The sequence below is a fragment of the Panthera onca genome, chromosome C1 (genome assembly GCF_046562875.1).
Source record: "Panthera onca isolate mPanOnc1 chromosome C1, mPanOnc1 haplotype 2, whole genome shotgun sequence".
NCBI lineage: Eukaryota > Metazoa > Chordata > Mammalia > Carnivora > Felidae > Panthera > Panthera onca.
The window spans coordinates 82,039,480-82,061,206 of record NC_138346.1 but is presented as its reverse complement, the minus strand read 5'-3'; the positions used below and the strand labels follow the sequence as shown (position 1 = coordinate 82,061,206).

The 21,727-nt window shown below is 43.6% G+C and overlaps 1 protein-coding gene and 1 pseudogene across 1 annotated transcript in view; one reads left to right on the top strand and one right to left on the bottom strand.

Annotated features, from left to right (window-relative positions):
- Positions 1–21,727, top strand: part of KIF5C (kinesin family member 5C) — a 164,598-nt gene that overhangs the window by 30,419 nt on the left and 112,452 nt on the right. The gene's annotated exons all lie outside the window — the stretch shown is intronic.
- On the bottom strand, positions 17,635–17,952 carry LOC132673678 (large ribosomal subunit protein eL36 pseudogene; annotated as a pseudogene).

The following is a 21,727-nucleotide window of genomic DNA, read 5'->3' as shown; positions in this document are numbered from 1 at the left end:
CAAAAGATCCTAAGTAAAAAATAATTCTTGGCCCCTGCTGAGTTTTAGTCCCATGTTTATCCTTGGATTGCTTGCTTACACTGTTATCCCCTAAAGCTCAATGCTTGTGGGCTGGCAGTGGCTTCTTGGAGCACTGTGTTGAGAATCGTAAGGTTGAGAATGGTAAGGCCCAACTTGAGCTGTACTTGGGCAGTGTGGGCAAGTGTGCTGTGATCAGTTTGTGATATCTGCCGTGGGGTGTGAGAGAGAAGTGGGGCACAGTTCTAGGTATCTGCCAAAGTTGCCTTAGAGACCCCCACTCTAAATTTCTTTGTATCTTATACAGTGCCGAGTCTTTTTAACTAAGTATATGCTCAATGAATATTAACTCATGTTGCTGTTGTTTGTTTTGGTTTTTTGAGTTTGCTCTCCTGGAAACATGATTATTCAAATAAACACATCTACCCACAAGAGCATTGCTACTGACACTGCAGCTCTTTTTTGCAGTTTAAATAGCATAATATAGGGCACTAAGGTCTGATTTCTATACTCTTTTCCCTTCTTTAAAGAACCTTGGCTAAGCTCATTTGCTTCCTCGTTTGAGCTCTGTGCAGTAGATATTGGAGATGTCCTCTGATGGCTCCTCAGCAGATGAGAACACATCTTTTTTTTTTTTTTTATGTTTATTTTTGAGAGAGACAGAGACAGAGACAGAACATGAGCAGGGGAGGGGCAGAGAGAAAGAGAGGGAGACACAGACTCCTAAGCAGGCTGCAGGCTCTGAGCTGTCAGCACAGAGCCCGATGGGGGCTCGAACCCACGAACAGCGGGATCATGACCTGAGTCGAAGTCAGACACTTAACTGGCTGAGCCACCCAGGCGCCCCAAGAACACATCTTAATCATTGTTCTTAGCAGCCCTGATGAATACACTGGAGTATTTCCAAGGCCTGTTGTACGAAGGTGGCTTATTGCTTAAAGCAGTGGTTTTAATGGCTAAATATTGATCAGATGCCATGTATCCAGGTAGTGTTCCAACTGTTTACATATATTAGCTCATTTAATTCTCAAAAACCTTATGAAATGGTTGCTATTATTATCCTAATGGCTCAAGCTTGGAGAGATTAAGTAACTTGCCCACACAGCTGCTAAATAACGAAGCCAAGTTTTCAGCTTTTGGCAGTCTGACCTTAACCTATCTAATCAGTGAGGTTCGTTGAGCACTGAGTGAAAGGCAGAGACCTGCATGTCGTTGGGAAGTTCCTTCCCTGGGCCCTTATTTCTCCAAATGAAGGGTTGGGCAGCATGGTTAAGATCCCTCTGAGCCCTAGCTTATTTGACTTGAAGTTACATATTGAAGATATCTTTCAGCCACTGTAGTCCTCACTATGAAATGTGACCAATAATCTATGCATGTGCTAGAGATACACAGATTGAAGCAAAGACTTGAACATTCTCTCAGCACACACCACAATTATAGCTTGTCGAGGAAGGGAAACTTATTTTCCCAAACAATTAGAGGACACTAGTAATTATGTTTAATTACATATTGAATGGTTTTCCTGTTGTGTCAACCCATTGTCTTAATTGTGCTTAAGAGCAGCAGGCTATTATTTTGAGGTCTGTGAGGTTTAAAATTGCTTTCTGTTCTCAATGCTGGGGGCACAGAAGAGTTAAGAGCATGGGCTCTCGACTCAGACAAACTTGGTTCAGATCCTGAATCTGCTGCTTACTGGAGATCCTTGGCCCATTCCTTAACCTCTCTAAACATTGATTTCCTCACATTAGGGATAATAATGGCACAACCTCATGAAGGTATAGTGAAGATCACAGGGTATATATATGAAAGGTGTGGTGCACCATTTGGCTTATAAACTTTTCAGACTTTGGCTGTCATATTGTCCATTATTGGATGATTAGATGTCAATGATGAGCAGTCTCTGGACCCTTCCTTTTTTTTTTTTCTTTTAATGTTTATTTATTTTTGAGAGAAAGAGAGAGAGGGAGCAAACAGGGGAGGGGCAGAGAGAGAGAGGGAGACACAGAATCCAAAGCAGGCTGTTGGCACAGAGCCTGACGTGGGGCTTGAACCCACAAACCGTGAGATCATGACCTGAGCCAAAGTCAGATGCTTAACTGACTGAGCCACTCAGGTGCCCCTCTCTAGACCCTTTCCAGGCTCTAGCCCTGATGGGTCACCCTGTGGGGAGTGGATCTGGGCTCTATCCTGGGTGAATTGCTGCTATTCTGTACTAGCTCTGGCATTTCAGGTGGTTTTTTTTGTCTAACTTGTTTCAATTTTATATCTATGATCTCATTTTCTAAGGACACATGGAATGGAACTAAGAAATGTGGTCAACCATCGAAGAAGTCATAACTATGAGTCCCTTGGGGAGAACCATGGGGGAGTGAGAGCAAGTCCCAGTATTTAGTAGGAAAATTCTCTTGGTTGTTGATAATTTTAGGCAGTACCCAAACATGGCCTTAGGTAACATTGAATTACTTAGTGAAAAGTTATTTCCTTTTCATTCCCTTTTCAGTCCTTCTTATTCTGTCACAGAGAAAGCCTCAAGTTGTGCTAGCCTTTAATCTCTAATACTTTGGAATTTCCCTTTTAACAAAAGGAAAGAGCAGCTCTTAGGTTTGGAGCCCTTGGCAGGCAATGGTATCTAAGTAGATAGAGTTCATGAATATTGCTTTGTTTTTATTGTATTTCTTTTTAGTGCCTTCTATTTATGGCATGTAATGCTTATTTTTCACATATCATAGTAATATAAAAGTTTCATTGAAAGTATATTTAAGGAAAAATGAATTGATTTAGAGGAAAATGCTACAACAAAAGTTTGTGGATGGTACAGAGCTGTGGCAAAAATTCTGATGGTGGCACAGAAATCCCTGAGTTGGGACACAGTGGTTGAGAGAGGGAAGAGGAACCAAAACTTTGCCCTGGAGAAGGCCAGTATTCAGAAAGAAAAGACTAAGAGAGGTCAGAAGACACCCGGAGAATGCAGAACTCCAGGACAGATCCTCACAGAAGGGGAAGGTGGGCAGGAGGGCCAGATGCTTGCAGAGAGGGCAGTACAGCAGCGATGGGGGGAGGCAGTGGCATTGTTGACGGGACAACTGTGGGGTCTTTGCTGCCACCGATTTAGCAAAAAGAATGGGTCAGGGGAAGGGAGCAGGGAATTTATTCTACTTTTTCCTGAGAAGCTTGGTACATGAGGACGGCACAATAAATTGAAGCAGAAACAAGGTGGATGGGAGGTTTTTGTTTTTCAGAATAGCAAAAATGTGCACATGTTTTTAGCTAATGGAGGAGGAGCTGGCCTAGTCATGTGTGAGAGGAGATAGATGGAGCCAAGGTCAGCGCTGTCCTAAGATGGAGGAGAGAAAGAACAAAGAGGAAAGAGCAAGGACAGAGGAGACAGCAGGACATCACCTCTTCTCCCACCAGGCGATTCTGCAAGTAAATTTTATCTAGTTCTTGATGTTTAAATAATTCAGCAGAGAAGGAGGGAGGAGAGCCAGCCCTAGTGCCTGGAGGGAAGCAAATGGCTGTGAAGGTGGAAACTGAGGGGATCAAAGCAAACCCTGACTCACTGATCTTTGGGAGGTCCTGGGGAGTGGAGGGGGTGTTCAGAACTGACATGCCTTACTGCAGGGAGGGGTGACACTTGCTGTGATATTGCTGGAAAACGGAAAATGAAGGTAGTAGCGTCTGAAGGCTTTTCAAACCCATCGAAAGGGGATTAGCAGAAAAGCCACCTGATTCAGACCCTCTGGTGCTGTCTAGTGAGGCTCCTTTAATTAAGGAAGCACGGTACAGAGAGTCGGTCTCTGAAGAGGTGCTTGTTGGTCTTCAGGGGGAAGTAGGAAGTCTCCTCCACTGATGTCACAGGGACCACCTTCTCCTCAAAGAGATGGCCTGTGAAGGACAGCCTGTTGTTGCCTCACTGAAGGCGTCAGCTCGCTGCTAGGAAGGTCTTGGGCTTCAGACACAGAGGTACTTATGCACCCGCATGTGGAACTGTGGGCATGGCATGGGCCCAGCTCACTGCACGATGACTGCGCCCCAAACTTTTCCTGTTAACCTGGAGGGCTGAGGGCACTTCTCCTGAGATGCTGTGCCCACATGTTTGTGTCCCTGCCTAAGTCAGATCATGGAACATGTGGGAGCCCAGTGACCACTGGAACCATGAGTCATTTGGAACACATCTAATCCAGGGAGAAAAGGAAAGTCATTTTCTGTGTATGGCCCCAAGCCCAGAGCTTCCTGACCACATACCCTGGCCTGTGGGCACCACTGGAAGGTCGGGGAAAGGAGGGTGGGGAGTTGACAGATGTGGAGCTGGCTTTTGTGGCTCAGCTGGCTCTTGTGGCAGGTGTAGAGAGCACCATCCCTCTTGTCTTACTGTGTGGCTCGGTGGCAGTTGAGTGGTTGGAGCCCCGAGGCATGTATGTGCCTGGGGCCGCTCAGCAGTCTCTCTTAGGGTGAAAGCGATGCCCTGCCATTTGGTTCATCTGCAGATCTACCTGGCGGTCTCCAGGCCAAAAGTCGTTTGGCCTGTCCCTGTCTCAAATCTTTCCAACCTACTCAGTTCTTATTGCCACCATTTGCATTACAAGTTTTGGCTGGCCTGGCTTTTCTTCTATTTCAGTATTGCTCACAGTTACAGGAATGGAATTGATCTGTAATAGCATTCTGGTGTTTACCAGGCTGAAAATTAGACTTTGCAAAGCAGCTCAGATGATTACTTGTGGAATCACTATGCATATATATTTTCCAAAGAAATGCTTTGATGATGGAAGGGATAGGAAAGTCCTGGCTCCTTCCCTCCAGAGAATTGCCACTCAATTGGGGAAAAGACGTATATTATCAAAAAAAAGAAAATAACCGGGGTGCCTGGGTGGCTCAGTCGCTTAAGTGTCTGACTTCGGCTCAGGTCATGATTTTGTGGTTCATGAGTTTGAGCCCCACGTGAGGCTCTGTGCTGAGAGCTCAGAGCCTGGAGCCTGCCTCAGATTCTGTGTCTCCCTCTTCCCCACTCATATTCTGTCTGTCTGTCTGTCTCTTTCTCTGTCTCTCAAAAATAAAGATTAAAAAACAAAACAAAACAAAAAATAGACAAAAAAAAGAAAATAACCAGAAAAAAAAAAAAAGACATATCAGTGGGTGGGATTTTAAATGGTCTTTGAAGAAAGAGTAGGGTTAAGAGGAAGCATTTGTGGTTTGGCAAACAACTGTAGGGGACATCAGAGCTCCCCAGGGTCGAGCAAGACCCCACTGTCTGGACATTCCTTATCTCGTTCTTTATCCTCACCTGCCAGGTGGAGGGCGGAAGCCTTATCTTCTATCCTCAGGGAAGATGGAAGCAGCTGTCTCAGTTTATTTAAAAATATCCTGAATATGCTTTGATGAATCACCTTCCAAGATTCTTTTCCTCCAGACAAAGCTAGGTCCATCAATCCAGTTTCTCATTTCTAACCCCTTAGTCATCTTAAAGACCACTCTGGCCTTAGTAGAACATAAGAGGCATGAAGAATTTGGGCCTTTGTTTTATCCCACATTTATTCTCTAGGTAACATATACAAGTCATTTAACCCCCCCCCCCCCCTTGGTCTTAGTTTCTCTAACTGTAAAATGGGTATCCCAAAATTATCTACTCCATGGTGTTGTCTGAGAATTCAATGAGGTAATTTTTTTTTTTTTTTTTTTTTGAGAGAGATCTAGCACAAGTAGGGGAGGGGGCAGAGGAAGATGCAGAGAGAATCCCAAGCAGGCTCCACACTGTCAATGCAGAGCCTGATGTGGGGCTTGATCTCATGACCACAAGATAGTGACCTGAGCCAAAATCAAGAGTTGGATGCTCAACTGACTGAGCCTCCCAGGCTCTCCTCAATGAGGTAATTTTTGCAGTGCACGCCCTACTGTACCTGATTCCAGCAACCAATAAGTGTTCTCTATTACTACCATTCCCCACATTATGCTTAGAATTGATCATACCTGTCTAGTGAGGTGCTGTGATTAACACTGCTAACATTCTGAAGGCTGCTTAAAATAGAGAAGGGTTACTTTGCCTGAGATTTTGCATTAAGGTTGACACATTTTTTTTTTATTAGATAGTCCTCATACAGATTAATGAAATGGAAGGAATCTGTGAAGTTATCTACATAAGGAGGCCAATGTGGCATCAAAGCAATGAAGTCCCTGAAAATATCAGCCACATTTCTAGTGTCAATTTAACCCTAGCATTTATAGAGCTTTAAAGGACCAAAGGACGAAAAGGCACCTTTCTTCGCTGCTTCTTTGACTCCTCTATCGGACCCTGGACTTTTGGTGCTTGGGGAATGTGTCCATTTCACTCTTGGCTTTTTAGGATCTGGCAGGTTGCCTGACATAAGGGACCACCAATAATTTATGTTAAAGAAATGAAAGTATTCTTACCTAGAAAATTTTGAAACAAGTGGGAGAAACCAAAGTTAAGGAGCAAAACTCTGAGTAGTTTCAGGAGTGGGTATCATCAACTCATGGTCACTGCAGCCACTGTGAAGTTCATGTCTGTGCAGTGAAGTCTCTCTGGATTTCATACATGGTGTGGTTGAAGGGGCGTGGACATTGAGGTCGGACAGATCTGGACCCGACTGCGGATCTGTCACATAGTGGTTGAGTGATAGTCGGGAATCTCTTGTCCTGTCGTGTGGGAGTTTTGGCACCGTTTCCACGGGATTGTTGTGGGGATGAAAGATGTTGGCGTGAGCTGTTTAGTACCTTGGGCTCTCTCTTTGCCTTGATTTCTGGACCACTCAATGACTCCACAGTTGGCATACTTTACCGTGGAGGTCCTAAGAGGAGAGGCAGTCTCCGACAAGTGTCTTGAGAATAAGGATAAGTAGGCCTTTCTGGCTTGGCTGGCCTTGTTGGGTTGACCTGAGTAAGCAGTGTGCGGTCTGTGACTCTGGCACGGAGATCAGGAGACTTGCAGGGGTCCTTCGTGCGCTGCCTTGTCATCCTGTGACCTGGACCTACCACCCGACTCTACTCGGATCCACCCTCCTCTTTCTGTCCTCATTGCCTGTTCCTTAGTCCAGGCTGCCCCCTGTCTTTCTGGACTTCTCAATGACCTCCAAAGTTGTCTTTCCGTTTGTCTTCTTCCCTTCCCTCTCCAAACACCCAAGTCCACCCAGAGCAGCCAGGGTAATATTTTAAAAACAGAAGCCAGATCAGGCCATTCCTTTGCTTTAAAGTATATTACAAGGATGCACGACAGAGCATCAGCCTGGCTCTTCCCTCCTCACCTCATACCGCCTTGCTCCTTGCTCTCTCCAGATACACCTGCCCACTTTGCAACACACCCAGTGCTTCCTAACTCAAAGTGGCCCTTTTTAGGTCACCTCTCTTGGCACACTCTGCCCCTGGCTCTTCCTGTGGCTGGCGGAGCTCCAAGCCTGCGCTCCGCTATTACATGCTCAGAACCGTCCTCCCTGACCCTCTTCATGTCCATCACATCACAACACTAGCAGAAATGACCTTTGTTATGATTTCATTTGGTTGCTTATTACCTGTCTCCTCCCACTCTGTTAGAATGAAAGCTCCATCAAAACAGAAGCCATGTCTCATCACTGCTGTGTTCCCGGTGTCCACAACAATGCCTGGCGCATGAGGGGTTCTAGCGATATTTGTTGAATAAAGCAGTGAGAAGGGAAACTCTAAATCTGTAAGAATATAAAGAGTACATTTATCAGATTGGGCACCGAGTGAGTGTTGAATCACTGTATTATATACCTGAAACTAATAGCACACTATATGTTAACTGTACTGGAATTAAAATTAAAAACTTTAAAAAGAATGTATGAAATCTGTTCCACTGTGTGGAGGAGAGGGCTGATTATGCCAGTGTTTAGGAGGTTGTGGTAAAATTTAATTGGATCTGAGAGGGAACTCTCATACTCACACATACAGGAAAGACAATGACAGGAATCACCTTTGATACAGAAACATTGCTCAATTGCGACAGCATCTGGATGCATTGGACCCTTGTGGTCAGGAGTGTGATGGCAGGAAATCGTGAGATTTGAGATCAGATCCTCCTGCCTCTGCTGATTATGAGCTGGTGACTGTTACTTGCTATCCTGTTTTCTTACTTCTCCACGTATAAAATGGGGATAATAATGCAAGCAGCATTGCTATGGAGATTAGTGGTAGTCTGTGTCTGGCACTCTTCAATAAACAGGAACTTTTATTTTACAGTGGAAATTTTCAAAATACTATTAAGTCATGGCATCAGAAGTCCAATTTAATTAAACAACTAAATTGATTAAATAATTAAATAAGCGCTTTCAATAATTATCATAAATGCTGCAGAGAATCCAAAGATGGGTTAGGTAGAAAACATGTCCTAAATAAATAAATAACTGAATAACTAAAAATAAATGACTAAATAACTAAAAATTAAATAACTAAAAGGGTAAGATAAGTTGTAATGTTAATAGCAAATCCATGTACAATGCTTTATGATTTGTAGAGTGAGTTTTGCCTGACTCTTTAGAAAAGAATAGCATTAAAAAAATTTAAAAAATACCATTTTATAGACTTTATTTTATTTTTTTATTAAAATTTTTTTAAATTATTGGTTTTATTTATTTTTGAGAGACAGACAGAGAGTGAGTGGTGGAGGGGCAGAGAGAGAGGGAGACACAGAATCCGAAGCAGGCTCCGGGCTCTGAGCTGTGAACACAGAGCCTGACACAGGGATCGAACTCACAGATAGCAAGATCATGACCTGAGCTGAGGTCAGACGCTTAACCAGCTGAGCCACCCAGGTGCCCCTGACTTTATTTTATTTTTTGAGTAATCTCTATGCCCAACATGCAGCTCACACTCATGACCCTGAGATCAAGAGTCACATGCTCTACTGACTGAGCCGGCCAGGCGCCCCTTGTATGCTTTTTATTAGTTGATTCCCTCTTCTACCCCATGAAGCAAATGTAATATGGGCTTCCTGACCCTTTGCAAATCAGGGACCTCTCTGAACCTGACTTTGCCAGTAATAAAATGCGAAGAGTGGTAGTTACATTAGAGAGTAGTTGTGATGACCCCTCAAAAGTGTAGGGTCTGGCAGGAGAGTCACTCTCTTGCCCCAATCTCTGATCCTGGATCCTGTTTTCTTTCTGTAACATGCTGCTCCCAGATGACTGTAATATGAAGTACTTCGTGTCAGAGTCCTCCTGAAAGGGTATCAAAGTGCCATAGAAGTTCGGAGAACAAGAGAAAGAGAGAGAAATGACATCTATTTGAGAGGCTCAAGAAAAACCTTTATCTTGGAAGAGATAACACTTGGTATGAGTCTTAAAGATCAGGTAGTGTTTTGACAGATAACAAGGTGAAGGTAACAATGTGCCATTTCAGTTAAAAGGAGACGTTAGAGCAGTGAGGTGGGTGCATGGAAGTTGCTGCAAGCACATTGCTTGAGTGTCAGGTAGGGAAGGATTCACCTGGGTGGAATGGTAGGTTCTGCGTTATGGATGGCACCTAACTAGAGGGTGCATGTACAGTAGGGCATCCTAGCAATTGATCACCATCTTTTAGGAATTGGGTCAAAGCCAGATGGATTTGGCAAAGGATATAGAATAGAGGTAGAGGAGATAAGCAGACCTCTTACAAAGCTCTCACACAAGTCTGGGTAAAAAGTAAAAATGGTAGTTGAGATACCAAGCAAGAGATAGACCAAATAAATGAACCACCACTCTGGCAGTTACTGGGTGATGGTGGTGAGGGAGAGCTGTGGGCAAAATGGCTTGAGCTTTTCAGCCTACATGACTGGGGAGAGTGATAGACATAAGTGGGTCAAGGCAAAGAGGAGGAGGAGGAGTGAGAAGGCAGTGAGCTCCTTCTTCAACATATGTTGTTTAGGGTATTTGGGGACATCCAGTTGGAGGTTTTAATCAAACAGTTGGTAACAGGGTTTTGGGGCTCAGGGTTAGAGATAGACTTTTGAGTCTTCTGCACACAGCTTATGGCTGATCTATAGTAGTGTTTGAGCTCTCCCATGGGGGTGAGCACAGAAGAGGAAGGTTCAAAGCAGAGACAAGGCTCAGTAAGAGAGCTGGTTGGTTCTTTATTTGGAGTTGGTAGCAAGCAGAACTGGTGTCAGGCAGAGAAGGAGGCATCAAAAGAGGGAGGAGGCTGAGCAGAGCATGAAGCTTGGGAAGACAGCAGATCAGTTTCAACAGGAGGGGCAGGTGCGTCGCTTTAAATGGTTTTTACATGTTGAGGACATTGTGGGGTCTCAAAGGTCTTAGAGATTTGATGATTAAGAGCCTTTGGAGCCCTTTAAGAAAGCAGCTGAATGAGGGCAAAAATTGGATGGAGGGTGGAGAGGCAAGACCGACTTCCAGAAGGCAGAGAGAGGCAATAGTTTGAGGAAGGAGAAAGAAGAAAAAATTAATAGAAGAAGAGAACACAGCCTCCTTCCTTTTCCTGAAACAGGGTCATGAAGAGGGAGATATTGAAAGGAAACATAGGGTGAGCATGGATGAACACGGGGTTCCCTTCTCAAGGGAGAAGGTACCAGTAATCCGCTCTTTAGATAATGAGTGTGGGTGCCTATTAAACAATTATTACCCTGGATAGTTGAGCCAAAGCTGCTTGAAGTAATCGTTTTAAACAGTTTTTTGCTGGTCCATCCTAGCCTGGCTGTGAAGGAGGTGACATTTGGCTTTGCTGCTGTGTCCCCGTCATGCTGATTTTCCCTGGTTGGCCCGGGGAATTTCTCCCCCCAAAACACACACACACGCTCGGGAATGAACAATTGGTTTACCTGGGTTCTGTTAACTAATGAATCTGATAAGCTACGTGCTGCTCCTGGCAGCAGACAAGAGCTATTTCTGATGAGTTAGCCTTCTGAAGCCATAGTCTCTTTTGCTGTCTAATCCACTAAACGTTCATGTGGTGGAACCTCAAGTCAGGAAGGAGGGGCAGGGCAGGAAGAAGTGTGGGGAGATTTTGCTCTTCCAATTTTACCTTGTTTGTGGCCACGTGGCCCTTCTAGTCACTGAAAAATATGCTGCCCTGTCCTCCAAGTAAAACTTGAACATCTTTTAAAAGATACAAAGCTTCTGTGTCAGCTACAATTAAAAGCTTCTTTTAGAGTTTCTGATAACTCAATTGTGGCTGAACTCAAGAACAACAGATCTTAAAAAACATATGTTTTTTTGGTGCCCTAAGTACTTCACCTGTCAGTTGGGTGGTCATCTCTGCCTCTATGGACCAACATTTGGTTCTCCTGGATGAGGAGAGAGTCTCATTGGACTGGGATGCATGAGCCTATGTGTGCTGAGTTCCAGCCCATGCATACTAGACTGAGCTGGCTGGTGAAGACCTATTCAGAGTTGGTATCAGAAACCCCCCCCTTTTTTTGGTGCCGATGTGTGCTCAGCCAATGGAGGTGGCACCTTGGACACTAATTGTGACATAGCTACCCTGAACTTAATGACTATTGCTGGCTGAGTTATACTGCATCATGTTCTAAACCCAATTGCACAGAATTCTTAGAAAATCTATGGTTGAGAGATAAAATATGTTCTTGGAGGATCAATGATGAGATGCAATATGGTGTTATGGGTAGAAGGCTTGGCTGGGAACCAGAAATTCTGGATCCTACTCTCAGCTCAAATTGTTGCCTTCTACATGCTCATGAGAAGTTATTCTCTATTCCCAGAAAGGAAAGCTAATATTCCCACCCACTCTCTAAAATCATGAGATACAAATGGAGATTAGGGATCTGAACATACCATAAGAGCAACATTGCTCTCCAATACATTGGAAATTATAATTATATAAGCTGTTTCTGGAGAGTGAAAACAATTAATAGAATATCAGTTCTATTTGCAATAAATATTTTCAGTGCGTGTTTATCAGAAGCCTCTGTATGTACCATACCCAGCCAAGCGCAAGCCTGGGCAAAAGTTTTTCTATTTCACATTTTAGCTAAAGGGAAGAAACTTTGCATGTGCCACCATGTGGCTTCCATGTTGGAGGTGCCACCATGAGTCTTGGCACAACTGGGAGAGGTTTGCAGCGTGGCAATTTGACTGGATTGCACAGGGCTCTGCCAGGAAGCTGCCACCAGGGCGATTCGCCCCAGAGAGAGCGCTCAGGGTTTTCTTTGCTATCTTCCATTTGGCAAAAGAAATCCTACATTCTACCTTCAGTGGAGCAGCTTTATACCCTCTTTCCTCCAGTGAGGAAAGTTTGATATTTTTTTTTTCCAGACTTCATTTGGCAGAAAACCAGATCTGAAAAAACTATAGCAATTTTTACTCATTTCTTGTAAGTATATAAAACATTGAACTCATGCCAGTTTAAAGTTTACCCCCTCTTGTGCTATATGTGGTCAAGACAGAAGCTGATCTTATGGGGAAAATCCCAGGATGTTTGTGCTGCCCATTATTATTTCACATTAGAGTTGGAAAGATCCAATCTTTAACTTTACTTAGAGAGGAGGAGACCCAGAAAAATGGGCAAATTGTTTAAGATCACAAAGTATGTAAGGGGCAAAGTCCTGATCCAGAACCAGTTCCCCTGACTCAATCTAGTAATCCCTGCATCTTGGCAGATTAGGGTACAGAGCAATTAAATGGAGAAGACTGGGGGTGGGGGGAAGGTCGTTATATTTTGAGACGAAATGAAAATCACATATAAATAATAATCTTAGCTTTGCAACACAGACTCCATTAATTTCTTTAACAGAAGTAATACTTCTGTCTTCATTTTGCCTGTTAGCCGGGCAATAATTCTGAATTTCTTCATTATCACTTGGGCAGTTCCCTTTCCCAGAGTGTTTTTTCCATAGCTGTCTGTGATCCTGACAGTGCTTGTGTGTCCATGCAGTGGGACTTTTGGCAGAAAAGAAAGGATTGTAGCCTGGTTTCCTGCAGGAAGAAGGCTTACAAGATTCATTCTTGTGTGTTGCCTTTGTTCATTCTTGAGACGTGGTTGGCATCACCTTGGCAACTCAGTAGAAGCCAATCATTGCTCTGTCGGTTTCATTACAGCCTCTCCTGGGAGCAGCCTTGGCTTTGGCTGGAACTGGCACCAGCTGCCTTCCTTGGGGCACAGAGCCAGTGTGGGGAGGGGGATGGGAATGTCTGGGGCTGACACTGGCTTAGTATTTATATCTCCAGTCATAGAGTTCTCCCAGCGTAGATGGGGGCAGGCGACAGAGTGGGGAGGAGAACATGGAGGTCTTCATTGTGAGACCACGTCTGTACATTGGCAGATTCGTGGACCCTGGACAGGATATCACAGTGTTGGGAAAAGCGGATAGTCACTGCCAGGTATGGGGTGGTTTGCCCCAAGGTGCACAGTGGAACTTTTTTCTGCTTTGGGAATTTGCAGCCCAGTTCCAGATAAATGGGAAGATAGGTGGTGGGGTAAAGAGGAGTAAAGGGATACAGGAAGAGACAGGCAACTCCACGACTGCTGAAATCTTGGAGGTGGGGGATGAGAATGGTCAGTAACAAGGAAAGTTTCTGACACACTGGAGAAATACAGTGAGTATGGATTCCCTCCACCCTCCCACCCCCAGCACTATTTCATGGTGTCCTGGCACCTGACCTCCTTGTTGCTCATCTGGCAGGCATTGGTCAGCAGCAGCAGCAGCAGCAGCAGCAGCAGCAGCAGACTTTTAGTGAGCACCTACCCTGTACCGTCATGTATAAATTTTTTTTTTTAATGTTTGTTTATTTTTCACAGAGAGAGAGAGAGAGAGACAGAGCATGGGGAGGGGAGGGGCAGAGAGGGGGATACACAGAATCCAAAGCAGGCTCCAGGCTCTGAGCCATCAGCACAGAGCCCAACGTGGGGCTCGAACTCACAGACTGTGAGATCATGACCTGAGCCGAAGTCGGACGCTCAACCGACTGAGCCACCAGGCGCCCCTGTACCGTCGTGTATAAAGCACTCTACTAGGCCATGGCCTTCATGAGGGTGTAGTGCTCCTTTGTGTAAATTAGAAATTGGTAATCCTCTGGGCAGAGGTGGCTCCATGGGCCCAAAGCCTGGCAAGTGACCAGCACTCTTTTGTGAAGAAAAAGGCACTCTTCCCCCCCCCCCCGCCCCCCCTCAGAACAGGGTCCTAAGCCCACAGCTTGTAGAATTTTAACAAAGATTTCAATTTCCATTCACCCCCTTGTCTGGATATCGACCAAATGTGATGGCTCTGTGGTTGGCAGCGATGCAACACATTCAGAATCTCTTAGGACCTAGTGAATGAAAGAGCAAAATGTCTAGGATTTTATCTTACTTTGGGCTTTCCTAAAGCAGGCACTAAGACAGGGATTCAATTGCAGGTTTCTTTGGGAGGTGAATCCAAGAAACACTGAAGAAGAATGGAGAAACGAGACAGGGAACTGTAAGAAACCAATATAGGGTGTGTCATGCAAGTTAGCACCGTGGGCAAGGGGGTTTCATTGCAACGGGGAGCTCTGAGAGCCAGTTTGGAATACGTGTCTCCAAGTTTCCCCCTCCACTTCCACCTCTGGGCAGGGGAGCTAAAGTATTTACCCCACCTCCTATCAGTCATTGGGTGAGGCCTGCTGGGTTGGTGCTGGGATGGTCCTTCTGGTGTGCATCAGGTGACAGAGAGGGCTGAGGCAGCCAGAGAAGCAGAGGCTGAAGGTCAGGCCAGCCCACATGGAAATGGTAAAGGTGGGGAGGATATGGTCAGGACCCTGGGAGCATCTGCTTCATGTTTACAGTTGGCGTTATCACAGAAGTTTCTGGAGGGCTCCAAAGCTGTAATAGCAGAGCTGATGAGTCTATGAGTGCCTGCACAAGACATAGCTCCTCACCTTTCCTAAATAGGCTTTATACCTGAACATCAAAATTTCATTTATTTTTAGAGTACAGAGGATAGCCTTGGGACAGAGTTAGTTTTGCTAGGACCCTCAGAAATTAAAGGTCTCATGGAGCTGAGCTTATGGGTGGCAGACCTGGGGCCTGGAGTTGCGTGAGGTGTGATTTGGCATTAGGGTGTTGTAGGGTCATCAGGATGGCAAGTCTCTGAGCTGGTACATTGTGAGTGATTGTTGCTTATCAGCATCCTTTCCTTTAAAGGGTCACTGCTCGCTAAGTTTGGTGTAATGCAAATGCCTGGTACACATTGGTCGAAACTTTTTATTACAGAATAGCACTGACCATGACTTGAGCACCTTCTAGAACATCGGGCATACGGTAGGTCCTTTATTCTCCCGAACATATCTAATTTTCACAATCCTGAATTCTGGATCTTATTAGCTCCGTTTTAGTGATGAGGAAACTGAGCTTCAGAGACAGAGGGTTAAGCCATGTTTATGTGAATTCATTTACCCCATGTATTGGTAGGCTGCCTTCCCTGGACAACACTCAGTATTAACTACTGGAGTGAGGAGCACAGAAACCCTATCATAAATACCTTTAAATGTCCTCTCTTCCTAGTAAACTGTTCTTTTTCTTAAAGCACATGGATATGTATAGTTTTTGTTTCCCTATGAGATGATTCCCCACTCAGGACCACTTTGTAAATGTTAAGTACACAACAGTGTATTACAATGCCTGGAAACATCTCTGTATCCATAATATATGTTGAAATACATTTTACGATATGTTAAGCATCAATTAAAAAACTCCTGAGATAAAAATCAACATCACAAAGAAATACTACTGCATACTCTCTAGGATGTTGTAATAAAGAAGACAAGACAATAACAAGTGATGGCAAGGATGTGGAGCAAGCGGAACCCTCATCCACTGCTGGTGGGAATGTAAAATGGTGCAGCTGCTATGGAAAACAATTTGTTAGTCCCCCCAAAAGTGAACTCACATAAAGTTACTGTCTGACCTAGAAATTCCACTCCTGGGTATGTGAAATGAAAGGAGAAATGAAAACATATGTCCACATAAAAAGTTGTATATGGATGTTCATAGCAGTATTCGTAACAGCCCCAAGGTAGAAACAACCCAAACGTCCATCCTACTGATGAATGGATACATAAAATGTGGTAAATCCATGCAATAGAATATTATTCGGTCACGAAAGGGAATAAAGTAACGATTTATGCTACAATATAGCCGAACCTTAAAAACATACTAAGTGAAAGAAAATGTTAATCACAAAAAGCTACATATTTATGCTTCTATTTGTATGAAATATCTAAAACAGGCAAAGCTGTAAAGACACAAAGTAGATCAGTAGGATGGGGAGTACAGAGTTTCCTTTTGGGGTGATGAAAGGAATGTTCTGCAATTAGATAGTGGTGATGATTGTCCAATCTTGTGAATATTCCGAGAATGTGCCCTTTTATTAGAGGGGCGAATTTTATGGTATGTGAATTATATTTCAATAAAAAATACAAAACAAAACTTGTTTTGGCAGGATGTTTGTGTTGATAAAAAAATGAGTATCAACATTAACCCCAGGACTTCTTGCTATTTAGGTAATGTTTTGGAAACATTCTTTCAGGTTGTTGCCAAAGCCCTTCATAGTCCATGAGTTTATTTTATTCAATTCCTTCTTGTGCAAACTAATATAATGTTTTAGTGATGTCTTAACCTTGAATACCTTTGGAGTCCTTCAAGTCTGGACAAATCCACACAACTTTTAGGAAGGAAGCACATCGATCTTTCTCCTTTCCTCTGAGATGAGAGAAAAGAGAGTAAGACAATGAACACAGCTCCCAAAATGAAACAAAGCTGGGATGTCGATGTAGGCAGGTCTCTCCAGCCTTGGTCTGTCTTATTCTGGAGGATGGTGTCAGGTCTAATGCTTCAGGGTGCAGATTTAAATCAATATAAGGATACAACATTCTGACAATCAGAGCCAGTTGGGTTTCAAGCAGTTCATCGTTGCCCATGAAGGCTTGTGGAGACAGACCAAAGCTGCTCATTGAGAGGAGGCTGATGGGTTGACTGCAAGGACATATTAACTCTGAGAGGCCATGATTCTGGTTCCCCTGCTGTATTGCTCCAGTTCTTACAGCAGTGACTCTTTGCTCAAGGAACCATCATCAACTGTGTATTTGGAAATAATTTAGAATTGGTTGGGAAGAAAGCAGGAAAAACAAAGCACCAGAGGCTGATGCTTGTTGTTTGCTTGATTTTCAGAGACAGCAGTTGATTCTAAAGCCAGAACTTTTAGAGCACTAGGTAGGGAGCCAGGAGGTCTGGGTTCTGGGCACAGATCTGCTACCTAACCTAATTGGCTGGGTGACCTACTGCAAGTTGTCTATTCTGTCCTGACCTAGAACTTGTTTATTTGTAAAACACAGCGTTGAGTTGGGCTGACCTTGAAGGACCTTTAGGCTCTGAAAAATTCTGGGATTTTTCTCAATAACTTCGACTTTTCATAACAAGTCTCACACCTGCCTTTTCCTAGGTTCTGGTTGGCCTTTGCCTGTCCCCCCCCCCCCCCACCCCCAGCATATATGGACTATTTAATTATGATTAAAAAACCATTTCCAGTACTGTTCAGTTGTTCTGTCTCTGTGTGTACCACCATGACCCTCGCCACTGTGCCCTGGAAGGATGTTGGCAGGAGGGGGTCAAATGCCCCAAGTTCCAAAAAAGGCTTATTACATAGGGGGATGGGGGGAATGTGGGGGGAAAGTGGGGCAAAGAGGGTTAGTCCTTCTTGGCTGCCACTTTCCTCGTGGCTGCAGGACATTGCTTAGCTCTTCTCTCTTCCTCTTGGCCTGGATGTGTATCCACACCCTTTTCTTGATGAACTTGAGCACGCACTTGTCCTTGGAGACCTTGAGCAGTTCCATGGCATGCTTCTCATATGGGGCAAAGCCACACACCTCTCGGATCATGTGCCGCATGAATTTGGTGTGCTTGGTGAGGCACCTGCGGCGGTTCACTGTGCCTTGGCTTGTTCGCATTCTCAGTCGCTTTGTGGCCCTGGTTGAAGCCCACAGCCATAGGGTAGCTCAGAGCCATGCTGCTGCTCCTTAGTGGCTCCCGTGGCGGAAGGCCTTTGCCTGTTCTTAATTCCTTTTGTTGCCGGGAAGGCTTGCCATGTGCATGGCCACCATTTTTCTTGCCAGTCTTGCCCTTCTTCCCTGATCTTAAGCTGCCATTCTTTCCTCTGTGGTTTCATGTCAGTCCCACCTTCATGGTTAACACTTTCTTGACTACCGTAGGCTATAGAAGGAGACTCTGACTTGTTACTGTATGAATCACTTTGCTGCCATCTTTCATATTAGTCCTAAGCATCTGCTGTTTGTGTGTCTCCTGCTTTTCCAGTAAGTCATAAGCTACTTAGGAAAGCAGCATGGTGTTGCAATCAAGGACTTAAAGATATTTCCCCAAAGTAGTGGAGCTGTAAAGTGACTGGGCCTTAGTTTTCCAGTTTGTGGCATGGGGATAGTAATACCTACCTCATGGAGTTAGTATGAGAATTAAATGAGATAAAACAGAAAAGGGTTTGGATCATGGTGGTTGGTGATGGTGCAGGTGGACAGTAGTGAGAATGTGGCTGAAAGAACTTGCCATCTCCTGTACTTTCAGGAAAGAAGTCATGTGAACACACGAGAGAGAGACTGTAGTGATTGTTCTCAGGAATCCGTTCCTCTTCCTAATATTCCTCAGTGTCTGAAGATAATTCCACAGAGTGAGTTTAAATCTTGCTGTGGAAATTTAAAGTTTTTTTTCCTATTTCTTTTTTTCTTAGTGAAGATAGAGTAAAATCCTTCAAATTATTGGGCACCTTTGGTCACAAACTCTTGGCTAGTCTTAGAGATTGTTATGAGATTACTTCTCGAATGATCTCTTCTTGGGTAATTAATTTCAGTTTCCTTAACATCCCTCCTGGTGCCCATCTTCTAAATGTTTAAGTGGGTCTTTTGCTTTCCTCCGTCTCCCAGAGTAATATTCCTTTCAAGGCTGGGGAATGGTTTTTGGGTAACGGGTCAAATGAATTAATAGGCAGGCCATATGGTTCACAGACACTTTGCTCTCAACAACTTGATAGGAAGTGGTTTGATTGTTGTTGTTGTTTTTTAATTTTAACTATGAAAATATAAGAACCATCTGCTGTTATTTTTCGCATGTGATGCCTGTAAGTTATTTAGTTAGATTGCTCCTATGCAATTAGCTGCTCTACGTGGAGGCTTTCATGGCAAAGCTGGATTATTTCATTTTCAGTTGTAATGTATATGGAGTGCGTGTGTGTCCCACCCAGACTCCTTTCATAAATTGCAGCAGGTTTGCCTACATGTGGTGAACTCTTGGGATTTATATGGCTTCTGTCTTAGCCACTTAAATGCTTTAATTGTAATGATCCCTTTGATTGGTTGAGAATAGGTTACATACTAATTGCCATGGAGCAAACCAAATAAGGTAATGTGATAGAAAGTGATGCCAGGGTGGGGTGGGGCTGCTGTACGTAGGAGCATGGTAGCCCTCAAAGGAGGAGAAATTGCAGTTGATATCTGAAGGGTGATAAAGCGACTGTCAAATGAAGATCTCTGGTGAGCCCAATGAAGGTCTGCAGTGAGAAAGTTCGAAGGGAAAGGAAGTGAAGAGCAAAGGCTCTGAGCCATGGAATATGCTGAGGACTAAGCTGAGGAATAAAGAAGTCCAGTGGGCTACACTATTGTGAGATGCAGGAGAATGCAGTGTGAAGAAGGTCTAGTCTAATAGGAGCATTTTTAAGGGAGGATTTGATATCATCTGATTTATAGTTCTAGAAAGCTCACTCAGCTAAATGGAAATTGGATTGTTAGGAGCAAGAATGGAGTCAGGGAGACCAGTGAGGCCACTATAGCTGTTGTCCAGATGAGAAACCATGGTGGTTTGGGCTAAGGTTGTGTGGCATAGATGATAAGATGATAGATAGACTTTGGGATATATTTGGGATATGGAATCTATGGGACGTACCTGATGAATTTGGTCTTTTCCTCAGATATGGAAGGCTCGATTTCATTTTCGGTCAGTTAAGTTTGAAGTGGCTAGTGGAATCTAAGTGGTTTCAATGTCTAGCAGGTGACTGAATATATGAATTTGGAGCTTACATGAGATTTGAAAGCTGAAGTGTTCATTTAGATCATGTGAAAGTCAAGAATGTAGACAGAGAGGTTGCTGAGAGCTGAGTCCAGGATACACCATCATTTAGAAGTCTGGAAGAGACACAAACAAGGGACACTGGCAGAGAGTAGCCAGAGAGATGGGAGAACCTCCTGCTGAATAGGTGCCCGGCAAGGAAAGCGTCTCCAGGAGTAGTTGGTGCCCTCATCATTCAGTTTCAAGTGCTAGCACTTAACACTCCTATTAAAATGTTAATTGAAAAATGTACTCTGTAGCTGAACTAAAACATTTAGTGACAGCTAGAGCAGGGTGGGCCCAACATCTGTCCACAGAAACCCTCAGCAACAGTGGGATCAGAAACAAGGAGACTCTTGTCTCCTAGGGGCTGTGGGAGATGGGGCTTTGCTGAAGTCTCCATCAGGGGTTGTGAGATTTTCATACCATTGCCAATGCAGCAAAGCGTAATTTGTTTGTTGTTGTTGTTTAATGGCAGTTGTATATACAGCTCACATGGCTATGTCACAAATCCGTTCTTTGGAAATAATCAGTAACTAAATTTTAATTCTATATTTTAATTTCAAGACTCTAAGGTTCACTTAAAATAAAAGCCTGCATAGCCAACTCAGTATATGAAAAGACAAAAATACTTCTGTTTTTAACTTCTTTACATTCTAGTCCTTACGAGAAGTCTCAAAACAAATCATTTTCTAAATTTTATCTTTTCTTGAAGGCAGTTTCTGTTTGGGAGTTAACTTCAGCTTATGGAAAATTGTTGTATTATCTGTCATCTGATAAATGATATTATTTAAATGAGGAGTGGCAATTTCTTGCTTTCTACCTCTCTTAAAGTGAATGTATAATGCACTCCAACAAACATTTTAAATTGAAGGGCAAAGTTGGGGAGTCCTATTTTTTTGTACCATTTATATAAAAATAGGTCATTTTTCCAGCTGCAGTAAGTGCATTTTCTCCAAAACCCAAAGCTGATCGTTCTGGAAACAAGATGGTTTATATTGGTGATTCTCATCAAGTTTGGAGTAATAGTGGATTTGTTTGAAATATAAGCAAAGCTACAGTTTCTTTTAAGAGTTTTAGTTGGTGACAAATACTTAGGCAAACTCTATGAGTGTTTGTTCTAACCTTTTACCTTACTGACATTTAGTTAATTTTATGAATAGATAAAGCTAAGAAGAATGTAGTGGACTGATAGTTGGCAATTGTTCACCAAGGAGGAATATTCTCTTGGTTATCCAAACCAAATACTTGGTTCACTAAAGGAATGAGACTTGGCCAGGAACAAAACATCAGAAAATAACCCCTTTCCGTAATTTTAACAAAATGACTGGCTCTGTTGCTTGTATAAAACAATATTTTGGGCACAGTTGGCACAGTTGGTTGGGCATCCAGCGTTGGCTTGGGTTATGATTTCGCAGTTCATGAGTGGAAGCCCCACGTCAGGCTCCACTGCTGTCAGTGCAGAGCCCGCTTCAGATCTTCTGTTCCTCTCTCTCTGACCCTCTCCTGCTTGTGCTCTCTCAAAAATAAATAAACTTAAAAAAAAAAAAAAAACCTCTACAATATTTCATGGCACCTCAAAATTCTCCATTTCTTCTAAGACCAAACAGGAAGTAGCTCATTTACCTGGTTGACTCAATTCCAGTTTCAAAGACTAAAAGCTCAAGCATAA